This window comes from Dermacentor variabilis, chromosome 5 (genome assembly GCF_050947875.1).
Source record: "Dermacentor variabilis isolate Ectoservices chromosome 5, ASM5094787v1, whole genome shotgun sequence".
NCBI lineage: Eukaryota > Metazoa > Arthropoda > Arachnida > Ixodida > Ixodidae > Dermacentor > Dermacentor variabilis.
Genome location: NC_134572.1, coordinates 15098053 through 15125997, shown reverse-complemented (window position 1 = coordinate 15125997; position 27945 = coordinate 15098053). Strand labels below are relative to the sequence as shown.

The 27945-nt window shown below is 45.3% G+C and overlaps 1 protein-coding gene and 1 long non-coding RNA gene across 6 annotated transcripts in view; one reads left to right on the top strand and one right to left on the bottom strand.

Annotated features, from left to right (window-relative positions):
- The window catches only part of LOC142582284 (ATP-binding cassette subfamily G member 4-like), a 124813-nt gene that overhangs the window by 36643 nt on the left and 60225 nt on the right, over positions 1–27945 (bottom strand). The window lies entirely within an intron of this gene.
- On the top strand, positions 24–26626 carry LOC142582283 (uncharacterized). The gene is made up of 3 exons (XR_012828408.1): positions 24–212; positions 7038–7311; positions 26133–26626. It is a non-coding gene; the product is annotated as an uncharacterized LOC142582283 (long non-coding RNA).

The window sequence follows — 27945 nt, the reverse complement described above, 5'->3', positions numbered from 1 at the left end:
TTCATTAGGCGCATTCTCGCACACCACGCTAAACGCGAGCTCTGCACGCGGCGTACTTGAACTCGTGTGGAAGCCCGCGGGTTTGTCGAGTTATCCTCGACTGTTTTACCGCTTCGGCGGCAGGGCAAACATGGACGAGTAGCCGACACAGCTGGCCTTGGGGCATCTGTACTTCCCGTGACCTGAACCACGCCGCAGTGCGGAATTTACAGGTTAGGTCGGTCAATCAGGTTTCGTATTTTCAAATATGCTCGACCTTTGCAAATGTTCAAAGTCGTACGGCGCACGGGCACCGGCCAATCGCCATACGATCGATGGGTCAACAGCCAATCGTTTGCCGCCATTGCGCGTGGAAAGGTTGGTGATTTTGGCCTTCAATTAGTGTCCGCCGTATAGCTTCCACGACGCTGCACGCTTCTAGTGAAACTGAAGCGTACGGTGTAAGCTATAATATATTGTGCCCCTAGATCAAGGTTTCTCGGTCACACGAAGCAGGCGTCCAGTGAATAAGTAGTGACGGCTTTATTTTTATGCGCCTCGCACGAAATTGCATATCGCGCAAGCTGTGTTTCAAGGACCCTCGCCAGCGCTGCGCGTAAGTTACTAACGCTTTGCCTCGCATAATTGCGCCAGCTACAGTGGAGCCTTGCACTTTTGCAGACAGGTACACGAGGTCGCCGGCAGTAGCAGCGGTATCGATAATGTGCGGAAATATCTAGACATTTTATATACGCAGCACATAGGCTACAGAAACAGCGCGTCAATGTTTGTCTTTATTATTATTTGTATGAGCACTCAAAGAGATATTGACACCGAAATATGATACCAGCTACTACTTTTCGCTTGGGTGACATGCATCACATATCACAAATGTCACATAATATTAAATAAACAAAGGTATTGAAAAATGTACATTGCAAAATGACACGTTATAAACTGACTCATGTTGAGCATCAGGAACACCACGGACACAGTACAAGTACACAGATGACATTAGAGATAAATTGAACAGTAATAGTATCCTCTATAAATGTTACAAACGCTACAACTGCAGTACCGGTAGTCAAAATGTGACATCAGTGAAAAATGCATACAATATACATAAGTACAATACGCGTACGTGCAGTGAGTGTTTTCACCCGGTGAAACTCAGTATTTCTGCGCAGTATCAGTGACCTCTAAAAACTCTTTAAGAGCTGTGAGCGCATGATTTGATGCCTATTTCTTGGCTACCGTCCAAGCAGCTTCTTTCGGATCATTGGCCTTCGGTCTAGTCTTACAAGTTTTGTCGCCAATGGGCTTATCTGGTCATAGTATTTGTTGCATTTTAAAAGCAGACGTCGTACATATTCATCTGACCTTCCAGATTCGCAGTGAGGGCTTTCAGCTTGGCCCACACGATGTAAAAAGCTTTTTATGTACGGGGTACTCAGTCTCGGGAGGTGAGTAACTGTTCAGAGATGCCTGTCGAGCTCTATCGGTATATGAAATGCAACAAGGGGATCAATATTATCAATATCTTTAAATGTTATCAGTTTAATGGAACCATGCTCTTTTGATAGTTCCTGTAGATACGTATTTTAAAATACAACATATTTCAGCGTTAGTTACGGGGATTGGGGGGCTGTCGTGTTTTCTTGATGTGCCTGTCACGCTGCTGCTGCACTATATCCGGGTGTGTTACAAGGTCCAGGTATCCACTGAAAGACAACTGTGTCGTGCACATCATTAGCTTTAGTGAGTTCTTTTAAGGTTTGATCCTTTGGCGGTGCGTTCACAGGTGGTGCGTTTAAGTTGCTAATAGACGCTATAGTGCTGTCTGCGAGTCACTGCAAATAACCCATTTTTGTGGCTCTTGTGTACGTGTTATGAACTCAACTGCAGACAGGATAGCAAGCAATTCAGCTCTAGTCGAAGACGTTGTTCGGGATATTTGTATACCTAAGTGAGGGCCAGTGGCGTAGCCAGAAATTTCGTTCGGGGTGGCGGGGGCTCACGTTACAGCTCGGCCTCCTCCTTATATAATTTGTCTAGGGATCAAATACATGAATAATAACCGCATTGCCATTGCCAAAGATTCTGCAAACAAATTCTTGAACACTGCGCACTGTCAAGACAAGTAAAATATGTATTTTTGATTAAAAAATACACTCGTATGTCCCAAAAATTTTGCCCAAGATAACTGATATCAATGCTTCCATGTTTTTTGTCGATTTAATAAGTAAAGAAAATATCACACGAACTTTAGAACTATATCTGTTCGAAACCAGCAAAGCAGTGCATGTCACTTATATGAAAAATGTAAAGGCCGTGAAATGAACAAGTTGAGGACAAATATTTGAATAAACTTTGTCCTTCAAGAACATTGTTTACATTTTTGTACATACGCAAGGGCCAGGGAAGAATCTCAATAACGCTGTCCTTCGTTCCAATGTGATGTGCAGGAGCAGCTGCCACGGGTCGTGTATCGTCAGTAATTCCACCGAAATTATAGTCGTAACAAAGCGCACATAAAGAAAGCAGGAGTTCTGCAAAATAACCACTAGAAATTTGAAGATACAATGGAATATACAATTGCGAAGATACAGCCTGATAAAGGGCAAAAAAGCGTCACTAGAAACAAAGTTCACTGCACGTGTACGCAAAACCTCGCAACAAGATATTGAAATACACGTATGAGTCTGCAATAAATCTACGTATCTAAAAGTCAGTGTATATGATGCGTCAAACAAGGCAAATAAACAGATTGCGCAGTCACAGATTCCCACATCATGGAATCCCAAGACCCCGCCCCACTCCCTCCCTCAATTCCCGCTCGATGCATTGCGCGTGACGGAAGGAGACCTGCATCCTCCCCGCTTTTCTCCCTTGCGCGCACAAGACTGACCCACCGCCGTCGGCTCACCCACGCCACCCCCGGCCCCCCCCCCTACGCTTTCCCATTTCTACGCCCCGATAGCCCCCCACGCAGATGCAGATGAATCAGGCAAAGTGGAGCCATCTGTGTGTACATGAGCGCATCCAGGGTCCCACGTACATGTCTAAAATAGCACTATTTCTTGAGCAGTGACCATGAACATCTCTTCTTTTTTTAATGATTCCTTCAACAAATAATTTGATAAATGGAACGGTTGGAAAACGGATACGTGGTATCCATCTTCCAATATTCATGAGTCAGCAATATATTAATATATTATTGCACGATTTCGTAAATAGTATATTCGTCCCTCTTCAATAATTTTGATGCAGCAGGATGTTTGTCATGTTGAGTAGTTAGGCGTAACACATACCTGCACTACCCAGCAGTTCGCATAACGGGGAAGGAAGGCCGCGGTGTCTCTAAAATGACAATAACACTGGAGGTTACTCAAACCCATTCGAAGACTCCTTGCTGGCAGCCTCTAGAGTCGTTCCTCTGAGACACGGGAAAGGCCATGTGAAATGGGGCCGGAATAGGATATATTTTGTCTTACGAAAGCTTTATGAACTTGCAGCATTGATGACGCTGACACACCCCATGTAGTACCGGCAAGTCTGCGTAGTATATTATTAATAAGTCATCTTTCCTAATCAGAATGACCGCGACTAAGCGAAACCTATATCTTATCAATTCAAGCCATAGCGCTTGATTGATAGGGACAAGAAAGACGTGCGCTCGGCCTGTCGTCTTTCTTGTCCGCGTCAATCCAGCGCTATGACTTCATTGATGCGACGAAACAACTAGCCCAAAAATCTGAACTCCTATATGTCGTACGGATAGCATTACGTTCTCACGATATTTGCTCGACCACTAAGGTTTTACGCCCCGTTTTCGGTGCTTGAGGAAGGTAATGGAATCATCGATGGTCCCGTTATGTGCGGTATGTGAACGCCCTCATTGGGGTACACGCGACGGCAATGCATCGCCATAAAACACCTCCATCATCAAGTGCCGGGTGTACGATTACCGACCCTCTCCGGTTATTTCGCAGCACGTCGGGAACACCCACTTACTCGAAAATACTGTAATACATTGGTGGAGCTGTGTCACTTGGCAATAGAAACGAAAGTTGTCGCCCACTGAACACGACATGTCGCCCACTGAACACGACATGTGTGCAACGCTCTGCTTAGGACACGAATGTGAAAAGTGAACGTGAAAAGTACGCAGACAAGAGCATCCTTCGGGGACGCGAAGCAATCGGGCAAAGTCAGGTAACAGGCCCTTATCCAGGCGCTCGCCTCCTTTCACATAAGGAGACAGGCCACCAACAGGGAATGGTGGGCACAGCGACGGGACACTGCTGTCAACCGTTATTGAAAGAGAGACAGAAAGAACCTCTTTATGCAATTGGCAGGGATATCAGCCGGTGCACGCTCTGCCGCTGACATGCTGCACGTCATAGGCAGGGGTAAGGAGATCAAATTATTCCGAAGCGGGGTGGGAAAATATGCAAAACAGCAAGACTTTAGAAGTTCAGGAGCAAAGCTGATTGTATGGCAAATGCTGCGTACATTGGGGTCGTTTTTTTTCCTTTAGTGAATGTCTAAACACGGTGACGCTCAGAGCACGCATGCTATTTTTAGTTCAGGTGTGCGCTTTCTATTACATACTTTTTTTTAAAGAGAAGTGGTGTCCTTTGAAGTGTCCTTTGAATCTCTAAATGACTGCGTGGGCTTTGGGCCAAAAAAAAGAGCATATCAGTGATTAAGGGGGATTGCTGGCAATACGCACAACAGGGGCACCTCCGCAGTGTTCAGTTACTGGATTTCTCTTGTTCATAATATACGCTAACAATTTTCCTTCGTATGCAGGAGCTCTGAATGTATGCAGACAACTCAATATTAGTATTTGTTGGCGACAACATTACAGAGCTAAAACCCTTTGTCAATGACAAATCGAAGAGCGTACTTTCATGGTTTAGAAAGAATAAGATAACAAATATGTTAATCGACATGTGTTGTTTTTTACTCTTAAAAAGAAAACTATGGCAATTTGTGTTCCAATCTACTGCATAAACAACTGCATCGTGTAGCATCGATTAAATATGTTAGGATCATATTCTACTCGCACATGCACTGATAACCACACGCCAGTAGGATATCCTCCAAATCGGTGCATGGATGTCACATTTTACTGAAGGTGCGTGGATGTTTTGGTACAGCTGTTTTACGCACTCTAGTTCGACAAAGAGAGAGAGGAAGCTCGTTAATGGAATGATAATTTTACCGGTATGTATGTAATGTTGAATTCCAATGGTGGAGTTGGAGCAGCCGACGGACTCCACGAGCGAGCACTCGACTCTGGCGCAGAGCAACACCTCCAGATCCCCTAGTGGAACACAACCTGCGCCGCCGAAGCAAGGCGGAAGCGGAAGTTCTACCACCGAGTTACCCAGGATACCTTGCGTGTTGTCATTTCCTTCCGCTGTTTGCTCCCAGCACCGCCGCACCGGTCACTTGCCTCTTCAGCGCCGTTCACCTGTTGTTTTTTTAAAAGTGCGGAATGGATATCTCGCCAAGCGTGCAGCAGCTTTTGCTTCCTCGCGAGTCGTGACTGGTGGCGCCTCCCAGCAGACAAACGTGGTAAAGGAAATACGTCACGCAGAGTTCCGGTCCACTCCGCCGATTTTGGCGGAGCATCTTTTTCTGCTCCACGGAGTGACTCCCGCTCTGGATCCCCTCCGACTCTCTCATTGGAACACCGTACTCCCGCCCTCACTCTGCCATTGGAACAAACTTGCCCCGAAACGAGCAGAAAAACTTGCTCCGACTCCGCCATCGGAATTCAACATAAGTGCCTACACGCTACTCTGCATAGGGAAGGGGATCGGCGACAAAAATGCCCTAGGAGGAGGAGGGCGGGAATAAAGAAGAAAAAAAGGGGGGGGGGGCAAGGAAATATGGGATCATGGTACGTACAGGTGAGACAAAGGTCGAGTTTATACAGTGTCATTCGAATTAAGCACTGAGCAAAATCTTTGTGCAACGCACATATAAGCTATCTCCTTCAGTCACTGCGTACACATTCGTGTACGCGACTTATTTTTGCCATTTCTGTGAGACGATGACACGAAAAAAGAAACCACTAAAAAAAAACATCTGAGCGGGTGTAATCCTCCAGTTGTGCCCCTAGTGTGCAGGTAATTAGTACAACATCTTTCCTGAGACGTTATCTACAGGGAAAACCGTGTGAGCGTGAACAAACAGAAAAGTGATCATTTATTTCACTAAAGAAATAAGTTTCCTGACACATTCAAATGTGCAGCAATACCAAACTGTGCTCATACTTTTTCTTTCGGTGCTTTCTCGGCTTTAGGCCGATCGCATAATATCGCCTTGCTGCTTGATGAGGCCATTTAGACCTTCTTTGTCAACTACAGACACGTGACAAACTTAGAATATGCATCTGCAATCCATGAAGTCCAGTAAGTTGGAATTAACACTTGGCAATTGTCTAGGTTTTCAGGACCCGAAGGCGAACCGTAGCGTTAAAAACAGTATCACATGCTAGAGTGTATAAGCGCGACTGGACGAGGACGAAGAAAGAAACAGATACACAGACACAGCGCTGTGTCTGTGTATCTGTTTCTTTCTTCTGTCCTCGTCCAGTCGCGCTTATACACTCTACCATGGATTCTAACCAACTAGCCCGCCAGCGTGTTTTAACCAAGTATCACATGCACTCAGCCAGCGATATCGGAAAGACGGCTTCGGGCAAATCGAACATTCTACTCACAGAAAGTGTTTCCATTTTAGTTCTGAGTGTAATGCATCGCCACAGAGGACCGCTTTGGAAGAGGGAGCTGCCATTCTGCATCATCTTTGCCGTAGGGCGGCTTGGTAGCAAGTGTGATTTTTTTTTTCAGTTTTAGTAACGCTTGCATCCAATAATTGACTTGTGCGTGATTTTCGTGCGGCTGATTCAATTCTATTTCGGAATAAACGTTGCATGACTGAGTTTACAATAATTAAATATTTAATTACTCTTTTAATTTTTTTTGGCCGCAGCGGTAGCGACCCTGGCACATTGGCTTACATTCCCCTGTTCTACGCAGATTCTTCGACGGACCTTGTGTCTCCGGCGGTAGTCTTTGTGGCGCTACCTACCCTTTTCGTCTTTGGTGCTGCATCGTTCCCGTGTTACCTACACGTGCGGATTCCTCAGCCTGGCTGCTATCTACAGCTGATAGCGTCGACGATTTCTGCCACCGGGTGCCACTGCCGTCCCGATTCCTTGCTATAAAAGCCGCCGACGTGGAAGACAACGACACTTTGGCAGCAGCGGTAGCGACCCTGGCACATTGGCTTACATTCCCCTGTTCTACGCAGGTTAGTCCACGCCTTGTAACATTCGCTCTTTAGTTCATTTCATGTTGTCTACTCTACCGCTGCTGCCACTCGAGTCTGCTTCCCTGTCTTTCCGTATCCTGTTCCCATGGCAACTGTAGGCACCTGTTGCTCATGCAATGAAGCTGTTAGCTCAGATGAAATGTCTGTGTCATGTGGCGAATGTAAGGGGCTCTTCCACATTGGGACATGTGCTGGCTTATCGGATAAACAATATAAGAAAAAAATCTGAATCGGCTAAACAAAAGTGGACTTGCTCTGCATGCAGAGTCGCAGGAAAGGATAGTGAAGGCTCAAGCGGGAAGTTGTCAGCTGATGAACTAACTGATAGAAGGTCGCTTTTAGCGAACATAAGTCAAAAGTTGGATGAGTTGTTGCCGCTCAAAGGGACTGTGCCAGGCATTGAGCGATCGGTACAACTAATGTCTGATAAGTATGACAAGATGTTGGCACGATTGGCCGCGCAAGAAAAGGACACGAAAGAAATCCGGAAACGGCTTGAACACCTTGAACAAAGCTCTCACGCTAGTGGCGATGCGACAAAAAAAGTTAGAGGCGGATCTTATTGAGCTGGAATGGAGAAACTGCAGGTTCAACCTAGAAATTCATGGTGTTAGTACAGCTCACAATGAAAATTTGCTTGAGAAAGTGAATTCTCTTGCCACATTGATTGAGGTCCCTGTACTTAGTGAAACCGATGTCGCTGCCATTCACCGCCTTCCATGCAAAGCCGGCCGCATTCCTGGTATAATTGTGAGGTATCTCAGGCAATCTGTTCGAGACCAGTGGCTGGACAGCCGCTCGAAGCTGAGGGAAAAGAAATCCAAGGTGTTCTTTCAGGAAAACATGACCAGTTACAACCGGCAACTGCTTCGAGAGGCTAAAGACTAGGCGAAATTGAATGGTTACAAATTCGCGTGGCACAGGAATGGAAAGATCTTGCTGCGAAAGACCGAGGGCGACTCTGTGATCGTAGTGCGTCACAGATCAGACTTTCCTTCCTGAGCCTGCTCTCTTGTGAGCATATTGAAGTTGATCATTCCCGCTTAAAGATGGCTACTGATAGTCCCTTCTTTCCGCATGAGGTAGATAATCTTGTCTCAAATCAACATGCTGGTTCATTGAAGTGTCTTCACCTTAATGTTCGTTCGCTCTATAACAAAGAAACAGATATCGATGACTTTATCAATGGTTTTAATTTTTTGTTTGATGCTGTAATGCTCAGTGAAACTTGGTGCAGAGATGGTCGCGACGTGCCTAAGTTTAGACATTATCAATCATTTTGTGTGAACCGAACGAACCGCCGTGGCGGCGGTGTTTTGCTGTTGTTGAAAGAACGTGTAAGTTGTGAATTGCTTCCCGACTTTTGTGTTTGTTGCGAAGATTTTGAAATGGTAACAGTTCGTGCGAATGGGTACATACTTTCGGTTTGTTACAGGCCTCCAAATGGAAATGTTCTTCAGTTCCTGTCTTTTTATGAACAGCTGCTGTCTTTTACTGAAGAAAATAGAAATTACTTGGTGTCCGCTGGTGATTTCAATATCCACATGCTGACCTCTTCTGTACCACAAAAAACTATGTTAAATATTTTAGCTTCAAATGGTTATGAAAATTTAATCCGTACGCCAACAAGGATTACATCCGAAAGTGAAACATTGTTGGACTTGCTCATTACAAATGCTGACACTGAAAATGCTACTGCCGGGGTGATGTCACACGATCTTAGTGATCACCTTCCAGTATTTCTTTTTCTAAGAAAACACAACTTTAAGAAGAACAGAAAGCATGAGTATACCCTATGTCAAACTATTACTCAAACATGTCTAGATAGCTTCAGAGACGAACTTCTACGGTGCGACCTTAAACAAATTTTAGAAATAGATAACGTCGAAATCGCGTATGGCAAGCTTATTGATGAAGTCTCTCGAATATATAAGAACCATTTTCCAGAAAAAAAGCTCAGGCTCGGTAAAAAATTACGGAAGCCGTGGATAAGCCCCGAATTGCTAAAACGTATTAATTATAAAAACGCGCTCTACCACAAGTTCGTCAAGACTAAGGATCCAAGTATATTAAAGGAATACAAGTCGTACAGAAACAAGCTAAATAAGGAACTGAAATCCCATAGGAAGTCCTATTTTCATGCAGAATTCGAGGGTTGTTTGAACAAACCTGATACCTTATGGAAAAAGTTAAATGATGTCTTAAATCGTCGAAAATCAGCTCCGCGAATACAAATCCTAATACTTGGTGGAAACGAGGTATCGGGAAGTGCTCTTGCAAATGTTTTTAATGATTACCTTGTAAACTTTTCTGGTGGTAGTGCGTCGTCTGATATTAGTGAATTTATACCGAACAGAAATTCATCTTCACTCTTTCTTCATCCCTTTACTGAGCATGAGGTGACATCAGTTTTCCTTTCACTAAAAATAGCTCAAGTTGCGATGCAGAAGGCATGCAGGTTCGCCTTATCAAGTATGTGCTTAATATCATTTCCCCGTACATTACCTATATTTTTAATTTGGCTTTGTCAAGCGCTATCTTTCCTAAACCGATGCAAATAGCCAGAGTGTCTGTATTGTTCAGGAAAGGTGACGTTAATGATACTAAAAATTATAGACCCATTTATATATTACCTGTTTTCTCGAAGGGTCTAGAAAAACTAATACTAATGCAGGTTTCGAAGTTTTTTGACAGGCACAGCCTAATTTCTCCAGCCCAGTTTGGATTTAGAAAACGACGGACTACAGAATTAGCACTACTCCATCAAAAAGAATTTATTTTATCGCAATTTCAAATTCAAAACATTGTCCTTGGTATTTATATTGATTTTACTAAAGCATTTGATTGCATCCTTCACTCGGTTCTACTTGATAAGCTTGAAACCTACGTTATTCGAGGGCAATGTGGAAGCCTTATAAAATCTTATCTTGATAATCGCTATCAATATGTTGAAATAAACAACAGCCGCTCAAATTTGAAGCATGTCACCAGAGGCGTTCCTCAGGGTAGTATTCTTGGCCCGTTCCTGTTTATCATATATATAAATGACTTAGCAAATATCTATAAAGATGCGAAATACGTAATGTACGCAGACGATGCCAGTATATTTTTTTCGTCACCTGACTCTAGTAGCCTTGAGAATAAAGCTAACACTGCTCTGAAAACTCTTCATGTATGGTCAAAACAAAACTGTCTACAAATCAATATAAACAAAACAAAAGCAATAATATTTAGGCCCAAATCTAAGCAAATAATCAGTTCCATCAACCTTGCTTATGACGATGTAAACCTAGAAATTGTAGATAGTTTTAAAATACTTGGCGTTATTTTCACAAAAAATATGCTTTGGGACATGCACATAGAATCGGTATTGGGCAAATTATCTCGTGTAGTTGGCATGATGGTGCGGCTGAGACCTCTTTTACCTTACAGAATCAAGGTTCTTATTTATAACACGCTATTTTTTTCTACACTTTATTATTGTCTGCTCGTGTGGGGTACCACATCACATACGAATCTAGAAAAGATACATATACTTCAGAAAAATTTTTTTCGAGTACTATTTAACCTGCCTTACAATGCCCACACATCAGACTTATTTCAGATAGCAGATGTAATGCCCGTTTTTAACCTTTCTAATTACAAGCTAAGTCAAGCTTTCAAACGGGAGGTAAAAGAGAACTTAAAGTTTCTTCATGAGTTATCTAATCTCACCAGGAACAAACATTCTTACATCACAAGGTGTACGGAACACTGGAAGGTGGTCACTCCGCGTGCCAATTATTCTACACAAAAGATATCATACACACTACCAGCACATTTAAATTTGTTTCTGAAATCAGGTCTTCATATTTATGTAACTGGTGTACGAGCTTTACGTGAACATTTTGTCACTCAATATTTCTTAAATAATTGAAGAGCTTTTTTCAGATAAGTTGTGTTTTTGCGTTTATATTTGTGCATATTTCACATATAGTCAATTGCTATGTATATATATATGTCTCCTGTTCAATCGCTGTTTGCCTTGTAAAGGAGGCTGCGGGCTCTAGTCAAGTCGCTTGCCCAAAGCGACTTTTACCCGCAGTCTCCTCCATCACTGACGGAACTAAAGAAGTTATTATTATTATTAATTACGATGCCTTATAATATAGAACGCAGAAAGAGCCATTCTACCCTCTTGACTAGCTTTCGATGGAGTCTCCAGAACTTTGGCATAATATCATGTAAATTGCACACATTTATCGACCGTCGAACATAATTCATGACTGAAGGAGACATTTGTCAACAATATCTTGTTTACAGAAGAAAGCGCTGAGAATTCTCACTTAGAAAAGCGCGCTAATAGCAGCTAACCTATATTTGTGTATATTTGTGTGCTTCCGTTGGACCTAAACACTATTTTGAATACAGTTGAACTGATGCATTAAATAACAATGTACCAGTTGAGCGAATAATGAGCTCAGAATGACTCTGACTAAATTGCCGTACTGATTATTGGAATCTGCCATGTAAGATATCGAAGTCAAATGCTTTGTGACTGAAGAGCACATAATTCAATTCAGTCGCAACTTCTTTGTGAATATTGGCTGAAGCAGAGAACGTTGAATATGCTGAGACGTCACGCTTGAAGCCCTTATATAAATGTATAATTCGGCCGGAGTCCGGCCGAAACGTCGATAAAGTTCTGTTATTTTTCCTACGTGCTTCTATTCTTCAAACTATTTCTGCGCCGGATCCTATGAATCTAGGCTATATATATATGTGTGACATGTCAGATGAAGAGTGTAAATGAGAAAATCATAGAGCAAACATGAGAAACTCCCGATAATGTTTTCTGTTGCTACATACGGGCTACGTAAAAGTGTTTTCCGAGCGTGAAAGAAGCTCCGAATACACGGCTAAATTGCCGTGTGACTGGCCCGTCGAGGCACTTTGCGTGCATTCGCGGGCTTCTCTCACGCTCGCAGAAACACTTTTACGTAGCATGCATTGAGCAACAGAAAGTTGTATCGGCAGTTTCTCATGTTTCTCTACAATTTTCTCATTTACACTTTTCATCTAATTACAATATTTGAGAAGCTGCGATTCATTAATTAACACTGATTATGTAATTAGACGGTATGCAAAAATAATCGGAGTATCTCCGTTCAACGGCAAACAACCTTACCTCGGTTCTGTCTGCCTACGTGGCATTTGCATATTTTTTAAAATCTTGATGCATGATAGTTGGGATACACTGTAAACACTCAGGTACGTAAAAAACAAATTCGTTTGCGTGTACGTTTTTATTTATAGTAAACTGTAAATACTTATTTGTGCAGTTTTTGTGTTGCTGCTGACCCAAGTAATTTCTTGCAGAAGTTCCCGATATAAATAAATTGCGATATTAATTACCTAATTCATTATTTATATTCACGAATCCATTTATTATGCAGCACTAAAGATATCACAGTTTTGTGGATTGCGCTTGACATGCCTTGAAGGGGACAAAGTGCTGTACTTCGTTCGCTTTTATGCCACGTTAGGCCACGTTAGTATTTTGTGAATTAATGGACAGAGAGAGAAAATAAAACACAAGGCAGATAGGTTAGCCGGGTTAACTCTCCGGTTGTCTATTCTGTCTATTCTGACAATTATGCAGAGGGAAAGGGCAAAAATATTTGTAAAGGAAAGATACAAGGAGAATCTCTCCGAACAAGCACGAAGGTTACTGCGATGACAATGGTTTTTCATTCAGTGCCGATGCTTTTAAAAACGCCCTAGCAGACAAACACGACATCATCGCCTTAACAGATGCAGCATACACTGCAATATCTGCTTGTCTTTTGGAGTTACGGAGTTGTGAACTTATTGTCTTACTCTTCTTTCTTCTTTTTCTCAACTGTCACAAGATTCTTTTTTACTCGCAATACTTTTCTCCCGTGAGTACCTCTAACTTCGGTTCTTCCTTTAACGCAGCAAATGGGAATTTGTTTAGTGATTGCCTAAGGAAATAATGTCCGCCTTTTCTTTTTCAAAAGACGTGGGAAAACCTGATCAAGGTCCAGCTTAAGCTTGATCGGTGCGAACGATCATATATATATATATATATATATATATATATATATATATATATATATATATATATATATATATACCATGAATTCGGAGGTACGAGATAAAATAGAAGACAGCGCTGGTCATTCGTACCGATCAAGCTTAAGCTGGACCTTGATCAGGTTTTCCCACGTCTTTTGAAAAAGAAAAGGCGGACATTGTTTCCTTAGGCAATCACTGAAGAAATGATATATATATATATATATATATATATATATATATATATATATATATATATATATATATATATATATATTCGCCTACGAAAGCGCCGTCCATCGAGCGGCGCTGAACTCGCTCATTGGTCGTGGTAAAATCACTTATCAATAGGTGGCGCTACTGCACAGCCACTACTAAGGTGCCCCACGGAGGAAGTTCCTCCGTGAGGTGCCCCGACGCGTTCCTCTTCCTCGATGCGTTCCCTCTCCCCGGTGAAGGGAGAATGCATCGAGGCATCCAAGTACCTACAGGCGCGCCTATGCGTGGGAGCCTTCAAATTGTGATGAAGATGAAGAAAACTCCGTGGTTGATGCCGTTAGGTTTTCTCGCGTTTGTGGTTGCTTGTACCTCTTGCTCGGTGGACTTGCAATGCACTTCCCAGCTTTTCGCAAGGGTGATAAATAAGAGCGAAGCCATCAAATTTCACATTAATAAAGCATTTGCTTAACTAAGCAGAAAAGCAACAAGCTCGCCACAGCGCCAACAATTTTCACCTTCCTTGTTTCGTTTTTTCTGTGGTGTGCTTTCTCTGCGTTTTGCAGCAGAAAACACTACCGTACGAATACAACGGCAATTATCTAGAAGATCAAAACGGGTTGAAACATATTGTTTCGGGGATGTTGGGAGTGTAGAAGATTATATTTACAATATATGTACAAAATGAGTCTGAGTAGTTAAAATGGCTCACCAACAACAATCCGCAGCAGCCAGCGTATCGCGATCTTCTCCTTCCTCTCTGCGCTCATCCTTCCGTAACAGGACCCCCCGGGTGGTGAAGCGCCGTCTCGGCGCAAGAACTGCGAGCAAAGTATGGCTTCAGCCGCGAAACGTGGACGACGTCAACAGGCGGCGGACTTGAAGATGGATCAAACTGTAACGGCCCGATCTCGTAATTGACGTCGTTAACTTAACGTAGGACTTTATAAGGCCCTGTGCAGCTAGAGAGAAGCTCATGGGAGAGGCCGACCCGACGACATGGTGACCAAAGCAACACCCAAGCACCTGGGGCGAACTGAACATCGTGATGGCACCAGTCGTAACGCTCTTTTTGCAGATGCTGCGAGGCTAATAAGCGAGACCGGGCGACTTGACTCACCATGTGAGCGCGATCGATGACTTCGCGAGCGTACTTAGTAGCAACGCGGTGCACAGAAGGGACGATGGTGTCAAACGGCAGTGTGGGGTCGCGACCATACAAAAGATAAAAGGGTGAATATCCTGCGGTGTCATGCTGAGACGAGTTATACCCGAATCTCACGTAGGCCAGCGTGGCGTCCCAGTCACGGTGATCGTTGTAAACGTACAACGACAGCATCTCTGTGAGTGTTCGGTTGAGACGTTCCGTAAGACCGTTCGTTTGTGGGCCGTAGGCGGTGGACAGCTTGTGCTCAGTGGCACAAGAAAGGAGAAGGTCATCCATAATTCGAGACAAAAACGAGCGGCCGCGGTCTGTAACTAACTGTCGGGGTACACCGTGCTGGAGAATGACGTCGGACTAGTCGGCAATGCCTTTGCGCGTAAACAGTAGGGACGGCGATCCACTTACTCGCTCTAGTCGTCGTCGGAAAAGGGCCAAGCAGGTCAAGGCCTACACGAAATAATGGTTCAGAGGGAACTTCAATTGGATGGAGTCGGCTGACAGGTGCCAGGAGAGGTTTCTTCCGAAAGTTGCGACATAACGATGCACAGAGCGGTATAGACCCGGCCAGAAGAACCGGCGTCGTACGCGGTCGTATGTACGTAAAACTCCAAGGTGTCCCGCCGTCGGTGTATCGTGAAGTTGTTCGAGAACGAAGAATCGCAGATGACGAGGAAGGACAAGGAGCAACTCGGGGCCGTCAGGGTTGATATTGCGGCGGTAGAGGATGCCGTCGTGCAGCACGAACATGCGGCGCGTGCCGCCGGTGCTGCCAGGTTGCACTCCGGCGATGATGAACTGTAAGGATGCGTCGCGTTGTTGTTCAGCGCGCATGTCGATCATGTCAGTCGTCACCATCACGCAGGTCACCGGATCATGTGCAATAGGATCAGGGGGATCCATGGGGTGACGCGAGAGGCTGTCAGCGTCCTTGTGAAAACGTCCAAACTTATAATTAACAACAAATAAAAATTACTGGAGTCGCAATGCTCAGCGATCAAGCCGTCCTGTGGGGTCCCGGAGGGAAGATAGCCAGCAGAGGGCGTGGCAGTCTGTAATAACCGAAAACATGCGGCCGTACAAATATGGCCGGTACTTGGCGACAGCCCAAACTAAAGCCAAGCACTCCAGCTCGGTTATGGAGTAATTTCTCTCGGCAGGTGACAGCAGGCGGCTGGCGTAAGCTATAACGCACTCGGTACCATTCTGCTGTTGGGCGAGAACAGCGCCGATGCCGTGGCCGCTTGCGTCAGTGTGGACTTCGGTCGGTGCAGAAGGATCAAAGTGGGAAAGTATGGGAGGGGTGGTCGGAAAACCGATGAGAGCGGCGAACGCGTGGGCCTGTTCCGGGCCCCATGAGAATGGTGTGTTCTTCTTTAGAAGATCTGTGAAAGGCCGAGCAACGTCGGCGAAGTTTTTGACGAAACGAGGAAAGTAAGAACACTGGCCGACGAAGCAGCGTACGTCTGAAGCAGAACGTGGCACAGGGAAACTGCGTACGGCGCGAACTTCCGGATCTGGTTGGACACCGGATGCGCCAACGAGGTGTGCCAAGACGGTAATCTGACGGCGCCCTAATTGACACTTCGCGGAGTTCAGTTGAAGGCCGGCTTTTCGGAAGACCGCAAGAATTGCAGCGAGTCGGGTAAGGTGGCTGCCGAACGTGGGAGAAAAAACAATAACGTCCTCCAGGTAACAAAAACAGGTGGTCCATTTGTAGCCTCGCAGAAGAGAGTCCATCATACGTTCAAACGTCGCAGGAAGATTGCATAGGCCAAAGGGCACGACTTTGAACTGATATAAGCCATCCGGCGTGATTAAAGCTGTCTTCTAGCGGCCCATTTCATCAACTGAAATCTGCCAGTAGCCGGATCGAAGATCGATGCACGAGTATTTAGCTCCGTGCAAGCAGTCCAAGGCGTCATCGATGCGTGGTAGTGGGTAGATGTCTTTTCGCGTGATCTTGTTTTAGTGGCGATAAAGGACACATAAACGCCAGGTACCATCTTTATTTTTCACGAGAACGAGAGGTGAAGCCCAAGGGCTGGCTGATGGCTCGATGATCCCTTTGCGGAGCATTTTGTCCACTTCTGATTGGATCACTCGACGTTCAGCATGCGATACCCGATAGGGACGCCAACGAATAGGATTCGTGTCTCCAGTGTTTATACGGTGGTGAACGAAAGATGTTTAGCCTAAGGCTTGGCGCTGAAATCAGATGTCACTGTACGACTCCAGCAGGTGACGCATGTCCGTGGCCTGTGCAGAGGTGAGGTCAGGTGCAATCATTTTCGCGAAGTCATCCGTTAAGGAACCAGAGCTGTGAGCTGCGATTGGCGCTAATAAGCCACTCTCGGCATTCAGACTCTCAATGTCGGATTCCGAACCACTAGAAACGCTGGCCAAGAACATGCCGGCCGGAATCACTTGAGGGCACAGGCTGAAATTCAGAAGCGGTAGAACGACGTCGTTGTTAGTAACCATGGCCAACGTAAGCGGAACAGCAACGTTCCGGTTCAAAAGCACGTCGATGATGGGGCGAAGCACATATTCACCGTCCGGAACCTGTGGCTAGGCGGTCAAAGTGACGTAAGTAACTGCCTCGGGTGACAGACGCACATCGTGAAGCGAGCACAAGTGCGGTGAAGCGGTGCTCGGAGCATCGGCGAGTTGATGCAGTTCCAACTGAAGAACGCCGGTCGCGCAGTCGATGAGAGCAGAATCAGTTGATAAAAAGTCCAATCCAAGGATAACGTCGTGAGGGCAGTTGTCGATCACATCAAAGAGAACAGAAGTAGGGCGGCCGGCTATAATTAGGCGCAGTACACATTCCAATAACAACCAGCATGCCGCCGTCGGCCACACGAAGCACTCGGGCAGCTGCTGGAGTGAGGACCTTTTTTAAACGTCTACGTAGGCGAGCACTCATCACAGATACGTGGGCTTCAGTGTCGACGATTGCTTGATCAGGTACACCGTCTATTTTAACGTCTATTACACTTCTCCTTGTGGGCACAGACCGAGGATTTGCTGCGGTAGTAGGCAATGCAGCAGCACCTCCGAGGGCTGCATTTCTTAGTTTTCCAGAAGGGTGCGGCCAAAATCCACAGGGGACGAAAGGTGACGTGGCTGCGGTGAACGGGAAGATGGGCGACGTGTTTGCGGTGAACGAGACTGGTGTCCGCTTGGCGATGGTGAGCGGCTGTGCCACGTGTTCATAGCAGAGTTGTCGGCGTTGTTAGACTCGACGGTGGGCGAAACATTGCGGCCATTTCCATCAAATGGCTCTGGTTGGTGGGCGTCGAGGTGCTGAGGGCCACGAGTTTCGGCAGTATCGGGCGACATGACCAATACCGCGACAGGTGAAACATATCGGCTGGTCGGGCGCAGTTCTCCACTCAGTAGGGTTGCGATAACGCGGAGAGGAGCGTCGGGGTGGAGTGAAAATAGGAGAAGGGCGTTCGTTAGCTCTGGGATAGGTGACAGCACGCACAGAATGTAAACCAATGTTTTCAAGTTCCTGGCGAACGATGGCTCGTACGAGAGCAACTGAAAATGTGGTAGCATCAGGGCTACGCGAACAGAAAGCTGCGGGTGCCATAGCATCAGTTCACGTCTAACGATTCATACCACGTCCTCTGATGGCGACGCATGCTGCTGGGCGGGTTGATCTTCACACGTCGACGTTGCGACAGTATTGGGAAGTCTGGCGAATGGTTGCAAGACGCGTCGGCTTTTGGCCTGCTCGAATTGTCGGCACTCTTTAATGATTGCATCAACTATAGAGCAGCTTTTGCACATGAGCAGATTAAACGCGTCGTCAGCGATGCCCTTAAGCACGTGCCCGACCCTCTTAGCTTCTGTCATGTCGTGATCGGCCTTACGACAAAGTGCAGCCCGTCCTGGATGTACGAGACATAGGACTCCATGGGGGATTGGCCACGAGAAGCCAGTTCCTGCTTTGCGGCAAATTTACGGCCGGCTGGTTTACCAAACAACTCTGTCAATTTCTCTTTGCATTGGTCCCAGCTGGTAAAGTCCTCTTCGTGATTTTCGTACCACACCTTTGCCGTGCCTCTTAGGTAGAACAACAGGTTAGCTGGCATAAGCGTAGGGCCCCATCTTTTGATTTCACTCACGCGTTCGTACATGGCCACCATCTTCAACGTCGGCGCCATCGGTCCCGTATAGAAAGCTCCAGAATCCTTGGTTGCACAACCACAACCGAAGGTGACAGAGACGTAGCATGCGATGGTGACGTAGGAGGCGGCAACGACGTTGATCCCGAGTGCTCACCGTCATTCATGGTGCGGACGGTGATGCGACGTCCACTGCGGAGCTCCGTTTCCACCCGTGGCACCCCGCACCTCTCACCAATATATTAAGAGGATGTTGGGAGTGTAGAAGATTATATTTATTATACATATACAAAATGAGTCTGAGTAGTTAAAATGGCTTACCAACAACAACCCGCAGCAGCCAGTGCTTCGCCATCTTCTTCCTCTCTTCGTTCATCCTTCCATAACAATATATAAAAGAGATCCGACCGTTTCCTAATGCTTGTTGGCGTCAGACTTCAGCTACAAACGATAGTTGGTCATACAAATGATGATTAAAATGTTTTTATTGAGGGATGGCTCGAAGGCCTAATTATTTAAGTAAAATGGCAACGAGAGAAGTCGGCCTGTAACAGCCAGTTGTGCTCTGCTACGCAGTAGCCAAGAAGCCGAAGGGATTATGGGAGTGTGCTGGCTCCCCAGGGGCCAAGGAAAACATTGACAGTAGAGAAGCCTGGGAGGCGTTGCTCCAGAGCGAGGCTGAAGACAACCAGCGTCGAGCAATCCGCTTGGTTGTTGACGCCGTGAAGACTCACCGTCCTCAACGCGCGGGGACTGCTTCGTCCTCCCCCCCCTTACCTACGTGTAGGATAAGAGGTGGGCACCCCAGCTCGGTGGAACAATAATGTTTTCAATCAATCAATCAATCAATCAATCAATCAATAAAATAGAAAAATGGTATGCGGACGAATGGAAAGATGACAACAATTGCCATCTGTATGCTCCCGCGCGAGATCCCGTGACATCATGGATTTTTGACGGTGTATGCTCGGATCTAGCTGATTTGTTATCAGCAAAGCTACACCACATTGTATTCTAAAATAGTCAGCGACTCAACTTTAGAAGTGTCAAGAACATTTAGTCAGTTACAATGGCACAAATACGAAAAAAATATAATTTGAATTGATGACGTAACATTGACATATACCGGCGCTGGCATTCCGGCGCCAGACTTGGGTAGCAAAACTTTGACCGCCATTTTCCTTGCCAATAATCAACATATTACCGCAAAATTAGCGGAGCTTTTGTGACAGAAATTTGACAGAATACTTTACCTTACTAGACTAAGTGTTTGTCTTTTGGAGTGCCTATAACGGAAGCGCTGCGAAGCCACAGCGAAGCACGGACACTGTCTCCTCGTCAAAGAAAGTTCTATACATTAATCTCTTGCCGGAAGACTGTCAGGAACTCTGTGATTGGATGTCGGCCCGAGCCCGCTTTGCACCAGCCGTTCTTCAAGCTTTGAAAACACGGCACACCATCAAGGCTCTAGCTCTAGGCGCGACTTGTTTCGAACCGGAAATTGAAACTGCAGAGCACTTTCCTCTCAGCTCTGCCACGTGTATCGCCTCCGATGTTGTCCGTGCGAGGCTAGAAAGGCATTTTGATCATGCGCGCAGCGTCTTAGCTTTCCGTTTCATTCTATTGGCGCCAATTACACCACCACGAGTCAGCTTTCCTAAAAGTGTCGATGAGAAGGCATTGGTTAAAGAAGCGCTGCTCAAAGCTCTGGTGGCGCGTTTCGACGACAACAGCCTTTCCAACTGCAGCAACGTAAAGGGTCTTGCTAGGTTAGTAAATCTTGATTCTGACGTGGCTAAATGTCCCTGCTATAATTGCACGCACAGCGCGAGAGTAGAAGACGGACGAGAAAGTACGCACACGCTGATCGTAGTTAGAACAAATTTATTAGACAAAAGGAAAGCACAAAAATTACGGGATCAATGAAAGCAAGCGAATTTTGTGGAGCCTTTGATTGATTGGGGAGGGGGGTATAAGATTGAAAGCAAAGCCAAGCTATGGGTTTTGTAAGAAACAGCTACTGGCGGAATTATTTATTGTTTATCACGCTTGATTTTACACCACCGGGGTAAAAACTACATTTAGGGCTGCGCGAATGCTTGCATGTCTGGACTTTTAAGTACAGCGAGATCACTGAAGAATCCTGCCCATATCTGCCCAACTTTCAGCTCGCGCGCACTTCTGCACGCGGTGATACAAGGGCTAATTCTGTTCAGCGTATCAACCCAACTATCTACGTAGACTATATAGGGTGATCCAACTCTCATGCACCAAGATTTAAAAATATGCAAATACCATGTAGCTGGACACAGCCAAGGCAATGTCGTTTGCGGTCGCTTGGAGATAGATTATTTTTTTTTGCATTCCGCCTAATTACGTAATTAGTCTTAATTATTCAACTTCACAAATATTATAACTATAGATGAAAAGTGTAAATGAGAAAATTGTAGAGCAACACGAAAAACTCCCGGTACAGCTTTCTGCTGCTCAATACGTGCCGCATAAAGGTGTTTTTCCGAGCGTGAAAGAAGCCCGCGAACACATGCAAAAATGCCTCGCGGGTGGCCGCTCGAGGCAATTTGCGTGTATTCGCGGGTTTCTGTCTACACTTGGACAGGCTCCTAAAGCTTCAAACTCCCCATCTCAAGTTGAGTTAGTCCTCAAAATGAACTACTTCTAAATATGTGACAGACCAAAACAATTTGTTTTTCTTTCTTTACTTTCTTTCCCACGCACGAATCATGCGAAGGATGCGAGTTTATGCCGATTACGCATCCACGCTTTTCCTGCTGTGACAATCCCCGCCCAACACGTTCTGTTTATGCACGAATCTCTCATAAGTATGCCTGCTCTATTAAGTCATAATTATTCTCCGTAACTAATTCAACGGCGAGGTAGTAATGCGCGACTCTCAATTTGTTACTGCGCAAGGTCTTCGCCCTTCTGTGAACACACCACGTGCCTCGGTCATCGCTTCCAATGCTGACCTCGGCTGACAAAACTCGTGAGCGTCCTTGGCGCCATAACGATTTTCAAATAGCCGCAACAGCTCTTAATGGCAAGCACAGCCCCGTATCGTGTCCGAGGATTCTTCGTGACACCTACGTACCGCCAATGTTGCCGGCGGATGCCGCGCTATCCACGCCTTCATGAACAATACGCTGCATTATATACGGCTTCTGAAGCAGCGGCAAAGTGGGCTTACTGCACAACGAACGACCAGCCCAGAGGGGACATTCTTCCGTCGATTAGCAGAGGTGGGGTGACAACAGAAGGGAGAGCAGGGCTTAGGCAGTGAGTGTGACTTAGAGAGAGCCTCCCTGCCTGATTACAGTGTGGAAGAGAGAGACAGTGAGGGGAAATGAAAAAAGTAACAGCTCGTTTCCTTGGATTTAAGCAGGTACAGACTTTCAAACATTTTGCCACGTTGGACACAAGCGGCGCTGTTACAAAGCTGATCTGAACGCTCACGCATTAGCCATGCAAATTCTTGTGGCTGCCTCAACCGATCGACTTCGTACCTTGCAAACCTTGAGATCCACCATTGTTTGGACGGCAGCGGATTGAATGTCTTACAATGAGTGTTAGCCTAGGCATGAAACTGCAAGCAATGACATATTTTAAGAGAATGGATGTCGTTTATTCATGGGTTCTTCCCTGCGCTCGGGACGTTCGAACGCGATCGACAACAAAAGTGCTCGTCGTGTTTCTTTTTATTATTATTATTGTCACTTGGATCTCCACGTTACAGAAAACTTCGCAAAACTTGTTTGGTCCCACAGCCTGGCTGGCTAGTAATGGGAGCAATTGTTCGACATACCTATACGTAAAGAAGTTCGTGAATTATGCCTCTGAGACCATAGTCATGAAGCTTAGTTCACAATATGCTGTGGTTAACAGAATCAAAAGCTTTTCTTATGCCTAGAAAACTACGACGGCAATCCTATTGTTGTTCAGGGTTTTGTTAACTTGTTGGGTTATTGCCAGAATTGCAGTAGATATGAATCTGTGCGACCGGAAACCATGCCGGTTTGGGCAAATTATACTATGTTTGGATGTAAATGACGTAACTTGTGCTGAGAGCACGTTTTCGAATGTAGTGTTAATCACACTTAACACGGATATTGGTCTGTGACTTGAGGCACTTGAACGCTCTCCGTCTTTGTATAAAGGGACGACCTTGCTCTACTTAAGTTCCTTTGGGTGCATACCACACTCCTGCCAGTGATGGAACGTGTGCAACAGGTGTACTACCAGAATATCGATATTATTTTTTATTACGTTACTGGAATAGTATCAAGCACGGCCGCTTCACTAACGTCTAGATTTTTTTACTATTGATATGATATGTGTCATTTCTATTTCAAACATGGCGAGTGAGTGAGTGAGTGAGTGAGTGAGTAAAGACTTTATTTGAAAACAAGGTATTGACGGATGACCTTGTTTTTAGGCAGCCACGAGCCCCTGGGCCCGGGCGGTTTCTTCAGCTCTCTCTATGACCTTGGCCTGCAGGTCAGGGTCGGAGCTGAGCAACACGGCCTCCCACTGCTCAGTATTATTTATTTCGTGATTTGTGTGATTTTAGGCTGGGCACGACCACATAATATGGAATAGATCTGCTTTTTGCTTACAATGCTTACATGTATTAGGGCGAAAAATCCTCCAGAATCTCGGCATCAACTACGAGTCGATGCAAAGCATTAAAGTATATAGACATTCCTCACGATCAGAGGCGCCATCTCAAAATTAATCCACTCCCTAAAAACATGCACCCCGAATTTCACAAGGAAAGGAGGGCCGAGCGGTCCAAAGCCTTACATCAGAAATTCCACGCCTTCAAAGACGTAGTCTATGTCGACGCAGCAGAATACATAGAACTCAACTGTATGTCCCTTGCAGTGGTGGACTTCTCAGGTTAAATACGCGCTGGTCGTTCAATTCGCACCAGAAGCTCTGAAACAGCGGAAGAGGCGGCTATCGCTCTGGCAATGGCCTCCACACATTGCCATCACATTATTAGCGATTCCAGAGCAGCTGTACGCAATTTTGCGAAAGGTCGGGTCTCGGCTCCCGTAAAACACATAGTAGACACGAACCAACACCCACGACCAATACAGATCATTTGGGAACAAGCACACTCCTCCCTACCTGGCAACGATGCCGCCCACACCGCCGCTCGAGGACTCGCCAACCGAGCCCCCGGACGGCTCAGGCTAGGATCAGAGAGGGATCGCATGGCCAGCTACCAGGAAATAACTCAGCACTACAGGTTAGCCAGGGCAGTGTACCCACCAGCACAAATCGCTTAACAAACGAGTAGTAGTTTGGAGACGACTTCAGACGAACTCAAACATGGCAAACATATCATAGTCGACGTTGCAAAGAGCATGATCAATAAAAGTACTTAACGTGTTGTAGATACGTGTAGGCTCAGGTATTGCGTTATGCAAGTTCAACGATTTCAATAGAAGCGTGTATTCATTTCAGGTATCGCAGGACAAGTCAATATTGAAGTCCCCGACAACTTCAATATCATTACAGTGCACGCAGGAAACTCTCATAAGCACAGACTCAAATTCCTTCAGAAACGTTTTGATCGAACTAGGCGGGCGGTAGACAGCACCAATGGCTGACCCTCTTTCAATCTTGATAAATAGTGACTCTATAGGTTCATTAATAACAGGTGCATCAAACATGAAATTGTACACAATATTCTCTCGTACAAACAAGGCAACTCCATCACTTCGCGCACACGAGTTTTGTGGTTGCGATAACAGCCTGAAACTCTGCATACTGACTGTTTCATCAGCCTTCAACCATGATTTACTGACAGAAATAATTTCGAAAACAGCATTTTGTCGCGCTATATAGGTGACCAGGGTGTTTAAGTTTCTACGCAGACTTCGCACATTGCAATGAAAAACGGAAAAGGCTTTACATTTCTGTTTTTCAAGATCTGAAAGAGTAAGCATATCGATAAATAGAGCTGAGCTCAACACGAACAACTACACAATTTCAGCAAGGTCACCTTCAGACCTAATATGTAGAACCGCCGAGATTTCAGCTTTCCGCGTCAGAATCCGGCCCTGAAATACCCATGCAAACTTCAATTTTTTCTCTGTTTTCGCCTCGCGAGCATTCCTCAACAATCTTATTTTCTAAGCAGAGGTGTTCATTAATGTAGATTGAATCAGTATGCTCCAAAAACAGGTGACTCGTGTTTATTAGTCTTGTTTTGTTTGTACAGACAAAAATTTGTCGCGGGATGCCCTGTTTGCGAATCTTACCACAACATTTGGTTTATCCTTATCCCTAGGTGGGACACGATGGGCCACATTAATGTCTCCATCAGACAACTCAATTCCCAGGCAAGTGACCATTGTACCCACTGTCGCCTTTAGATTCTCGTCTGCAGTACGTAAAAGCCCAGGAATTTCCACGTTCATGTTCCTTCCGTGCTGCTTAAGTTCAATTATCTCCCTTTTTGCGTCAGCCAATTGTGTGGTCATCTCTTGGTTTTGTTTCGCAATATCTTTGTTTTTAGTCTTCACTTCTGTTAGCTCCCGTCGAAAGCTCTCGACATCTTTCTTAAACTCTTCAAATCTCACATTCATGAATTCGACAGACTCACGCATTTTACCAACCTCGACTTTAGTTTCCGAGTTGGAAACCGCAACCTTGCCAACCTGAACTTTAATGTCAGCTGCAAAGGCGTCAAGCTTAGTGGCTAATTCATTTATGACCTTGACAACTTTTTTCATACTAGTAGGAGCCTTCTCAGCAAACACCTTCACTACTTCATTAATACGACCGATATTGCGTTCAATATCTTTATATCGAATCAAGCATGTACGGTATTTGTTAAATTTCTGCCTTTTGCTAGAGCATACAAGAATTCATTTGCGGAATTCATGAAAAAAATCCTGACCAGTCATTGACCTTCGCTAAGAAATGAGGAGGAAAGGAAGAGGAATGTTGAGGAGGGTGTCCCTAAGTATTTTCCACCCTCACCGTGTTGTGTCCGCGACAGCTTCTACAAACTTCCCTCTGTTGTATAGAGGGAGCACTATTTGGGAGAAAATGCATGAAGCCTTTCGGAACAGCTGTGCACCACGTGTGCAAGGCGCTGAGCCGTGCTCCCAAAAAGGTTGCAGAAAAATACAATATTCCTCTCCACAATCTCTCTCTCTCGCTTTCTCTCTCCGCAGAAGGAGCCCGCGGGGCGCTTCACATTCGAGACAGAGCCACAGGCAACCCTGAGGCGATCACTGATTGGAGCAAGCTCCGTGTTACGTCGTGAATAACGAAGCACCGGACAGTAGCCGTTCTTCCTGGTGGTCGCTGGCTGTGCGCGTGTAAGACGTGCCACGACAGCCGCGTTGCTTCCTCAAGGAGACCTCGCTTCGCCCCTGTGGTTTACTTGCGTCCGTACCCAGTAACAAGCTGCTGGTTGCGTCAGACGTCTCCGTGTCCTCAGTGTGGAATGTGGTTCACTCAAACGCACCGTGTTGCGTGGTCATAAACCACGTCCGTTGCACTCGCTCTTCCGTGCAAGCTGGAACACTTCAGTTAAGTGTATCTTGAGAGTAAATGAAGAAACGAGACTCCAGTGTAAATCCAATAAAACTGAAACATTGTCTTTCCTGGTAACAGAAAGGTGCACATATTTCATGCACTTCGGGCTGTTTCACATGTTATAGGACCCAGGTTAAGACCGTAATCAAGAGACAGACACGGGTGCACGAAAAAGACATAAAAAGTCCTATTAACGAAACGGACAACACCGTAGACAGCGGTGCAAGACGGAAACCGACCATCTGGAGATGAAATAACATTTGTAAAAAGAATAACGAAAAAAGAGGAACTAATTAATGGTTTATATGGACTTAATATGAAAGAAATATTTCCAAGCATGTTGTCACCGGCATTTCTCCATTCACGCCCCCTGCACTATGGCGATTTCGTCGCCTTTGATGTTTGTCATTGCGAACGTCATACGGATCTGAGAACCAGAGTTATACTTGGCAGCTGCAGCAGCTTATCTGACGCATATCGAGTATATACTGACGAATACTGGCGTATATTCCCCACCACACGCGAGCGCCAGCGATTGCGCTGTAATGTACAACGATTGAAGCCGGATTAACGGAAGTCCTCATCCGTAGATCAGATTCCAATGACGGACGACTTTGCGTGCAGCTATCGTTGTGCTTTGAGCGCTACTTCTTACAACGCACGAGCTCACCTAATAATGAGTCAAATTCGTCCTCGAACTTTTGGGAGAGCCTTGTTCTTCGCCATCACTATGACGCGGCAGTATAGGCGTGCTAAAGTTTCATTGAGGGAATAATGGGGAAATTTACAAGGACATTTGTTGCCTGTGCGTTACTCCTTTAACGAAATAATTTATTATTCACAACTGACCTAATGTCTAAGAGGCTGTGAAGGAAATGAACGCAGACAATAAGAGAAAATATTAAATAATTACTTTTCAACTGATGGCGGGGAAGGGGAATTCTACAAAAATATACTTAGCAAATTTAAAAGCCAAGCTGCCTCAAAACGATTCATCTGAGTTCAGCCTTTGCCCTTCCCGTGCCGTGCCACTGAGATGCTTCGTATATAATGTAGCAGTCTCTATTGTAAAGGCAGAAGTGCACGGTTGGGCAAATGCGCTTAAGTTCATGAACATGATTTGCGTCAAGAAAATTTCCAAGCGATCGCACCTGCTTTATGAGAATCCACGGCGGTATTCTTAACTGCAACAAGCTTTTAAAAGTTTTTTGCAGCGAGTGTCCTGTGCCTAATTAACAAAGCTAGGTCAACTGACGTTATAGTAACTGATATTAGGTGGCTAAATCAAATGAACACACGGGGACGGCCGGAGATGGAAATTCAAGACGCTGAGCAAGACGAGTTTTGCGAAACGAGCTTACACTTTGTTCTCGTTTTTCAGCATATGAGTTGTTTAGAGCCCGCTCTAAATTATCTAGCTGTGCGAAAATTTTTATTGAACAAGTT